General features: G+C 38.3%; 1 long non-coding RNA gene across 1 annotated transcript; it reads left to right on the top strand.

The window, feature by feature from the left end:
• The first annotated feature begins 5,285 nt into the window (after positions 1–5,285).
• Positions 5,286–6,100, top strand: LOC309505589. Its single transcript, XR_014208504.1, has 3 exons — positions 5,286–5,601; positions 5,707–5,812; positions 5,994–6,100. It is a non-coding gene; the product is annotated as an uncharacterized lncRNA (long non-coding RNA).
• The last annotated feature ends 2,952 nt before the right edge of the window (positions 6,101–9,052 follow it).

The raw sequence follows: 9,052 nt of genomic DNA, 5'->3' as shown, positions 1-9,052 counted from the left end.
TTGGTTGAAAACAGCTCTTTCAAGTGTTTTCGCAATGAATGGTAGGAGAGAGATAGGTCTTTAATTCTCTACAGATGATGTGTTTAGTGTTGTTTTTTTAAGCAGTGGAGTAACCCGAGCCTGTTTGAATGCTGTAGGGAAAGTGCCAGTATGTAGGGATGAGTTGATGATGTGTGTGAGTGCTGGTAGAAGTGTAGGAGAGATGGCTTGTAGAAGGTGTGAGGGGATGGGGTCTAGAGGGCAGGTGGTAGGACGACTGGAGAGGAGAAGTGTAGATACTTCTTCCTTGGATAGCAGAGAAAAGGAGGACAGAGGGATAGTGGCTGTGGAAGTGGTCAGTCTGGGTTCCTGTGTGTGTGGAGCTGAGAACTGACTGCTGATAGTTGTTGTTTTGCTGGTGAAGAAGTTCGCAAAATCGTCAGCAGTTAAGGAGGAGGTGGGTGGTGGTGGAGGTGGACAGAGAAGAGAGTTGAATGTCTTGAAGAGTGATCGTATGTTGGAGGAGCTGTTGATCTTGTTGTGGAAGTATGAAGATTTTGCAGCATGAATATCAACAGAAAAGGAAGAGAGGAGAGATTTATACATACTCAGGTCAGATGTGTCTTTTGATTTGCGCCATTTCCTCTCCGCTGCCCTGAGTTCATTCCGGTGTTCACAAAGAACCTCAGATAACCAGGGGTTGGAGGGAGTAGCGCGTGCTGGCCTGGAGTCTTTCAGACGAATACAATAAGAGTTATATTAAAAAAATGTCCTGGCTCTTCCAAGCTTTATAATGGCAGTGATTGGCTGGAAAAAAATTGAAGCCCAAAAGTGCATCCATCCATGATAAAAGTGCTCCACTTTTACTCCAGGGGGTTAAAGCTGCAGTTGGTAACTTCTGTAAAAATGTATTTTTTACATATTTGTTAAAACTGTCATTATGTCCTGACAGTAGAATATGAGACAGATAATCTGTGAAAAAAATCAAGCTCCCCAGGCTCCTCCCAGTGGTCCTATTGCCATTTGCAGAAATACACTGCTCCCGGTAAGAAACAACCAATCAGAGCCAGGAGGAGTGTCTTAGCAGTGTCAATCATGCTTGTGTACGCGCTGATCATCACCCCCCTCTCTCGCACAGTGCGAGCGCGTACCGTCGTTCAAAATCAAGATAGCCGGTGTGCCGCGCAGCTGTGCTAATGGCGGACAAACAACCAAAACTGCCAATTTCTCGAGTGGCACCAGCTCATGCAACAAAGACAGGTAAACGGAAAAAGACAGATGACGATAAACAAGCCCATCGGAGCCCATTTACTCAGTGTCAAAACTCTAGCCGCATAACATACAGATAAAATGTCACGCACTGTGCAAAGCAACAATAGAAACCTGCTAATTCACTGGCTTGTCATGTTGCTGAAATAATGTACTAGCAAACCTTATTTAGCATTACACATTGCTAGAATAATTACTTAGATACTGTAACGTTACCATTATTATCTTGCTAGCTATTTATAACTTATAGAAAGAGTGCAACGTTATGAAGTTACATTACATGTATTGCAAAATACGTAATGATTTGAGGACCAAGTTTGTAATCAAAGTATGGGCAGGCCATAGTCAATGTAAAGCATATTGTTGATGTTTCGTCCCTACCAGTGAATGTGCGATAACTGTTTATCTGCCGTCATCAGTGTCCCTGCATGTTTACTAGCCTGCGCGTTCATGGCAGGCTCCGCTGTGGAGGGAGGGCTGTAGCGCAGCTGAGAGTGAGGGGGAGTGACCTGTAAGCTGTGCTTGTTCAAATTTTCAGGCTAAGTCAACGTTTTCTAAAAGCTCCCTACTGCAGCTTTAAACTTTACCAATGCTAGCTTGATAGTGAGTACTAAAATACATCTTATTTGTTTATATTCATAATGCTAAAGTTAGATTTTTTTATTACATGTGATTCTGACATGATGTCACTGCATGCACTGCGCTCCTCTCCGCTCGTCTCAGGTAAATAATGCGTCTTCCAGCTCAGCGGTCGGAGTCGCGCGTTCATGTGTTTTGGGGGCGTGGCTTTGGAAGGAGCCCAGAAGGGAGGGGGTGGAGTGAATGGAAATAATGAGCTGTCTTTAAAACAGTCGTGAGAGGTCTACAGACACTCAATTTTTATACTTTCTTTTTCAGAGTACTTACATTTTAATTATGTATTGATATATAAATAAAGTTTAAACAAATTTGGAAAAGAAGTTTTTTAGACAATTCCTACCTACCCCAACCTTTAAAGGTGTATTAAGCAACTTTTCATGTTAAAAATACCCGTTTTCTAACCCATACATGCTTAAACAATTGCCTGATGGGCTGAATGAGCCCTTCTCTGATCACTGAGATTGTCTCTATAATCCTGTTAAAGGGATAGTTCACTTTGAAATTAATTTTTGGTATGTTTTAGCTTACCTCAAGGGCATCCAAGATGTAGGTGTCTTTTTTTACCACTTATACGCAGCCATGTCGAAGTGCTCTGATCTGACGTGTACGCAGACTGGTGCATAGATATATACACTAGATGTCGCCTTAAAGACATTCGTTCAATGAACTGCCGTAGACAAGGCGACATCTAGTGTGTATATGTCTATGCACCAGTCTGCGCACACGTCAGATCAGAGCACTTCGACATGGCTGCGTATAAGTGGTAAAAACGATATAAATACTGTTCGTTTTCTCACACAAACCGCTCGTTTCGTGTCTTAGGCCATCAATGTGTACTTACGATGGGGAATTGTTTAATTTGGACGACGGGGAATTGTTTTAATTTGGACTCTGTGCATGTGTTTTGAGACCGTGACCATAGACCTGCATTATATGACTGACAGACAAGAACGGTTTGACCTAAAAATATAAAAATTGAAACTACTGCGGAAAAAAAGACACCTACATCTTGGATGTCCTTGAGGTAAGCTAAAACATACCAAAAATTAATTTCAAAGTGAACTATCCCTTTAAGTAAAATAAATAAGAGGGATTCGGGCCGGAATTTTAGACTGGGCGTGACGTCATGCGCGTTCACGGCACGCTCACCTGGCTGTCTGGCAGGTTTGTGTGTTCGCCGCCATTCTCCGTAGAAGATGGATTCTAAGAGACCGGCTTGTAGTTCATTTCAAACACCAACGCAAACTCCACGTAAGATAAAAAAAAAGAAAACTTTTGTCCGTGAGCGTGCACACTTCTGGCTGCAGTTTCGCTTGCCGCCAGAGGGGGCATAGTTCTGCAAAAACTCAGAGACTTGCGCAATGCACCTTTAATAAAGGCCTTCTGAAGCGAAGCCATGCGTTTGTGTAAGGAAAATACCCATATTTAAAACTTTATAAACTATAATCACTAGCTTCTGCCAGATGGCCGTACGCATCGATTTACGGTAGAAGAGTAACCCCTGACCCTACGCACAACGTAATGACGAACGTGGAAGCTCAGAGGTAAGAGCAAAATGTAACCCTGGTCGTAAATTAGCAATTTTAAAGAGAAATGTCAGAGGATTTCTATATAATAGAAGAGGAGCTTCAGTTTGTTGCACAGCCATATTTGTTTGAACCGCGAGAGGCGTCTAAGATTACGATGCTCCTATATAATATATAATACAATATACATGTGTCACGGGTTACTCTTGTGGCGCAAGTCAATTTGCGTAATATGCGTACGGTCGTCTGGCGGGAGCTAGTTATTTTAGATTAGAAAGTTATAAATATGGGTATTTTTCTTACAAAAACCCATGGCTTCGCTTTCGAAGGCCTTTATTAACCTAATGGAGCCGTGTGGAATTTTTTTTTTTTTTCCTATGAATGGATGCACTTTTTGGGGTTTTCAATTTTTCCCAGCCATTCACTCCCATTATAAAGCTTGGAAGAGCCAGAACATTTTTTTAATACAACTTAGTAAATCATGGGCTAATTTTCATTTTTGGGTGAACTAACCCTTTAATGCAATGATAATCAACATAGCCTGTATGATAGAAATTAATCAAATCATATATTCTCACACTGTGTTAAGAAGCAACATGAAACCACAGAGGTAATTTCAAAAACAAAGGACATGTTTTGTGATTTTGGAGCAAAACATGATATTAAACTCATAAATTGTGGTGTTTGACGGTATGCTGAGCAAACATACTAGCTTTCCCTGTTGTCAAGAGTAATTGTTTTATTACTAATTTTGAGTAATCATTTTTTTTACTAATTATTTTCATTTGAATCATTTCATAATTGAAAGCAAATAAGGATAAGTGAGAGATCTGGAAAAAAAAAAAAGAGGGAAAAAAAGGTACAACAGTATGAATAAAAAAAGTGCCAGTAAAATTAAAAATAAAAATAAGTGGGGTATGGTTAACATGTTAAATTAAATGCTCTTTTTTTTTTCTCTCAGTCAAACCGAAAATGTGCTGGGAGCCCACTATTGCTATAGTAACGAACTACGCGTGTATACATCTTATTGACAGATAAATCATGCGATCTTATTTCACTGTAATTTAAGTTTTTTTTTTAGCTTTGTAAGTTTGCTTCGTACATTTAGTTTAACTGTATTGATAAAGAGGGCAAGCTTTAATTACCATTCAGTTGAACTGTGTCCATGTTTTCAAGACACTTACATTGTTTTTGCTCCGTCCATGCAATAACTGCGTCCATATTATGAGCCATTTACTTCAACTGCTCAGTGCTCTGGCATTATCAATGGGATGACCCATTTCAGGAGTTGCCATAATACATTTTTTAAATCAGAATATGAGCATAGGCATAGCTCACTTACATTCACTAAAATATTGAAACGTCACGATGCTGATTCAAAACACCAGCGCCAGTGATTGAATGTCAAAGCGCGGATTGAAGTCCCCGCCCCCCAGCCGAACTGGAGGTTTTGATTGGTTTTGCACCCGAGTCAGACCTGTCTGTTATTGGCTGAAGCCCTACAGACCTGTCTGTTAATGGCTGAAGCCCTTCAGTCCAGGTATTGCCTATGTTGTGGGGACCAAATGTTCCCACAAGGATAGTAAAACCATTGTGGAGACAAAATGTATGTTCTTATGAAAAGAAAAATCTTATAAATCAGGGATTTTCAACTCTAGTGTGTGTGTGTGTGTGTGTGTGTGTGTGTGTGTGTGTGTGTGTGTGTGTGTTGGGTGGGTGGGTGGGTGGGGTTTTGGGGTGAGGGTAGTGGTAGTGGTATGTGTGTAGATGTGTGTATAAAACAGAGGATTATTACGAAGCTCAATCCTCTCAGCTGACTTGGCTTTGGGAATATTTGAGAAGAACGTTCTGAATACCAGCCACTTTCTTTTAACAACACAAGATGTTGGACCATAATATTACAGCATTACAAAGTTACAAAATAAATCAATTTGATTAAGAAAAAAAAACATTCTATTCTATGCACACACTCAATGGATTTAAAAACAACTTTTTATCTCCTTTTAAAACATGTCGAGGCATTTTCTTTTATGGATAACTTCTTAAACTCTACTCATTTTCACAACCAAATGGACTGAATTAATAGCCTACCTCAAGATTTCAGAGAACTAAACATATATAAATGGTTTCTCAAAATGCAAAGATGATGGACTCTGACATTTCAACTGGGAGCCGAGGTGGATATGAGGTAAATTATTATTATTGTAAGTAGTAGTTGTAGCCATGGTAGCATTTATTTGTTATTTTATACAACATTCAGTTTTGGTTCTAAACTTTGTTTTAACTTTCATAGAATGTTTTCTGCAACCCAGTTTTCGAGCCTGATGAAGAAAATGAGGAAAACAAAGAAAATTTCAAAATTGACATATACCTCGAATCTACTAAAAAGCCAGCTGCAGGTAAGTGTGCATACCTTGACCCCCAATCATTCTGATATATTTAATATAGGATATTCTTAGTATAAATACAACGTTTTATAACACACTTGTAATATGTACCTGCCTTTCAGTGTTGCAGTAAATCTAATCTATGTATTCCATTTACTATATTTTTGGCTTAATGTCTTGTCCTTTATAAAAGGTCACAGTGTGGTACATGACTGTTTGATGACTTTAAGAGAACAGTTGGGTGGCCATGGAACAATAATGGTGTCAACCGGTGTGTTTTTGATTACGGCTGTTCTTTGCATCATACTGCTCCTTGTTCTCAACCGTGAGTAAGCAAATCAAATTTAACCCTATCTTTTATATGGTATTGCTGTTCTTTGTAAAATTGATGAAATTCTATTTATTTATTTTTATTTTTTTGATCATCTTTACTTATCTATTCATTTATTTTTTGACTGGTAAGGCAAATTAAGAATTTTTTTTTAATTGGCACACAAATAATTTAGTAGCTTATTCCTTACATTCTTTGAGTTATTTTCACTCTTTCATTTGATGTTTTATTTTCTGTCAGTGTATAACTGTTGTTAAAATAACCTTAGAATTATGCATTTAAATGTTTATTGTGATGCTGCTGAGTAATGAAAGGTTGATAACTTTCGAGGCTTTGGTAGTATAGCAAAGCTTTTAAAAGAACATTCTTGCTGAGAAAAAAACTAAATTACAGGTAAGGCTTTAGAAGAAGTATATTGTATATCAGTAAGAACCATGTAAAACAATTTACATAGGATGACAAACAATAACTAATTAAATAATGAGGCAAGTGAAAACAATGATTGTATAAAAAGCAAAACGAAGGAGCACATGGGAATCACCAGAGGCCCCACAATGCAATAATTATGCTATTTTAACATTTTGTGATATGCTATAAGTATTACGATAACATATTGTGATTTTTTTATTACTTTTTTTCCAATTGCAAATGTCCCCAAAGGAAAACTTTGACCACACTGGCTGTGTCCTAATGGTTAGAGAGTCAGAATGAGTTTGAAACCGCATACTGACTGAGTAAGTGCTTAATATCAATAAATACTTACTTAACGAGCGCTAAAAGAGCGCCTGAAAGTGTGAAGTATGAATGTGATCCGGACATCATCCACCCTGTTGACATTATCATGTGACCTACAACATTATCACAAGCGCAACAACTCAAAAGATATGAGTGACATGTTTTATTCATCAATCTGTAAATATCTTGATATTGATGAAACTTTCTCTTTGCGTGGTCTTGTTGAAGTAACAGCTGCCCATTTATTTAGTGATTTTAGTATTACCAATACATTTTGGTTTGTTTTAAGACATTTTTAACACTTCTAATGTAACCCACAGTTTTATCCTTAAAGATATAATTTTTATCACGAAAACCCCAAATATTATCTCTTGAATATGTAGTTAGTTTCTATATTCTATATGCGTGCAGCTGAGACTCATTTTAATAGCGCGCATTCTCTGTAGGCGCAGATGAGTTGCCATATGAGAACGACTGACATCTCTATCTTTTCATACAGATTACATAAACAGAAAATATTTGTTTTCGTTTTGAATTAGATCATTTAATAGCAGGGCACCTATTATGCAAAATTCACTTTTACATGGTGTTTGAACATAAATGTGTGTTGGCAGTGTGTGAGCAAAACCACCCTAGAATGATACAAATCCACCCAGTGGTTTTTTTACAATCTCAATAAATCATAAGCACTGTCTCAGAACGAGCTGTTCTCAGATTCTATGCAATGTGACGTAGAATTGCACAGGCCCCTCCCACGATTGTTGATTGACACTGCAGTTTGAGACCCGCCCTGAGTGAGCTAAACACAGTCCGCCATTGTTTCTACGCTTGAGCCGCTGTAGACAAGAATGTCTCCTAAGCGATTGAGGTGTGTTGTTGTTGGATGTAAGAATGAACATATCAGTCTTCATTTACTCTCGTTGTTACTCGACGATGGATCAGTACTGTTCGTGATCCAGCTTACGGTCTCCGGAGCGACAGGCCTAACATTACTGATCACGGCAGAAATGAAAGTGAGAGCGCACTCTTTATGACAGCTCATCGAGTCATTTTACGGATATAAGGTTTACCAGTTTATTTAGCACCCACTGAAAAGGTGTGTTTATATTTGTTTACTGTTAGTTGTAACAAGTGTTTTGTGTACTTCGCTGTGTATGTTGTTGATAATGAAAGGGAGAGAGAGAGACTTTATGGATAAGACTTTAATGCTCACTTCTTATACTGTGTTTATTCAGCTCTTACTGTGATTCTCTGGAGTAAAACTAACACTTCATCTTTTGTGTGATGTACAATAAACTTAACTGAACTCATCAGTATATTTTGGTCATCATTCGGACGAGGTCTGCTACAGCATTGTATTAATAGTGGATAAAAGCAGATGACAAGTAAATTATAACCATAATTAAACTAAACTATACCTGTTCTATCTCCATACAGCATATATTCTCTGGCTCTGTGGGCATTATTGTCCGACTCCGAGTCGAAATGAACACCGCAACTGAGAGTTTCTGTTCTGATATCATCAGATGAGATTGTCCTGGCTCTTAGCGCAAGCTCGTGAGGCTCCGCCCCCTGGGCCGGCAGCAGCAGTTCATTTGCATTTAAAGGGATACACACTAAAACAGCGCATTTTTCTGAGCCCCAAAAAATGACAATTTAAACATGCTGTAAAAAATTATCTGTTGGGTATTTTGAGCTAAAACTTAACATACACACTCTGGGGACATCAGAGACTTATTTTACATCTTGTGAAAAGAGTCATAAAAGGTGCCCTTTAAATGTTTATAAAGATATTGCTTATGCCTGTGTGACAAGTATTTGCTGAGTTTTGTTTAAGTTTAGAGATGTGCTCCAGAAAAAAAGGTCACGGAGACGCAGAGGCAGAAAGCACACCCTGTTTATTTTCTTTATTTTACAAAAGCACAATGGTTTGTTTCGATTGTAAGTGGACACATAAAAAAATAGACATTTAACAGTTTATTTTTTCATATTTCTTAAGTCTGTATGACCATAAATGACCATAAATGATTTTGCTGCTATATGGAAAAATCCAGCAAAACGCGCCGGCGCGTTTGTCGACCTGAGGATTAACTTTAGCCTAATAGGAAGGAACATAAATTGTGACTAAAAATATATGCTCACTCACATCAAGACGCCACTGCAGTGATGGAGTCCATGCAGGAGGA

This window comes from Leuciscus leuciscus (assembly GCF_965113295.1).
Source record: "Leuciscus leuciscus genome assembly, chromosome: 9".
In the NCBI taxonomy this organism is placed as follows: Eukaryota; Metazoa; Chordata; class Actinopteri; order Cypriniformes; family Leuciscidae; genus Leuciscus; species Leuciscus leuciscus.
The sequence above is the reverse complement of the archived record's forward strand: the minus strand, read 5'-3'. Positions and strand labels throughout refer to the sequence as shown.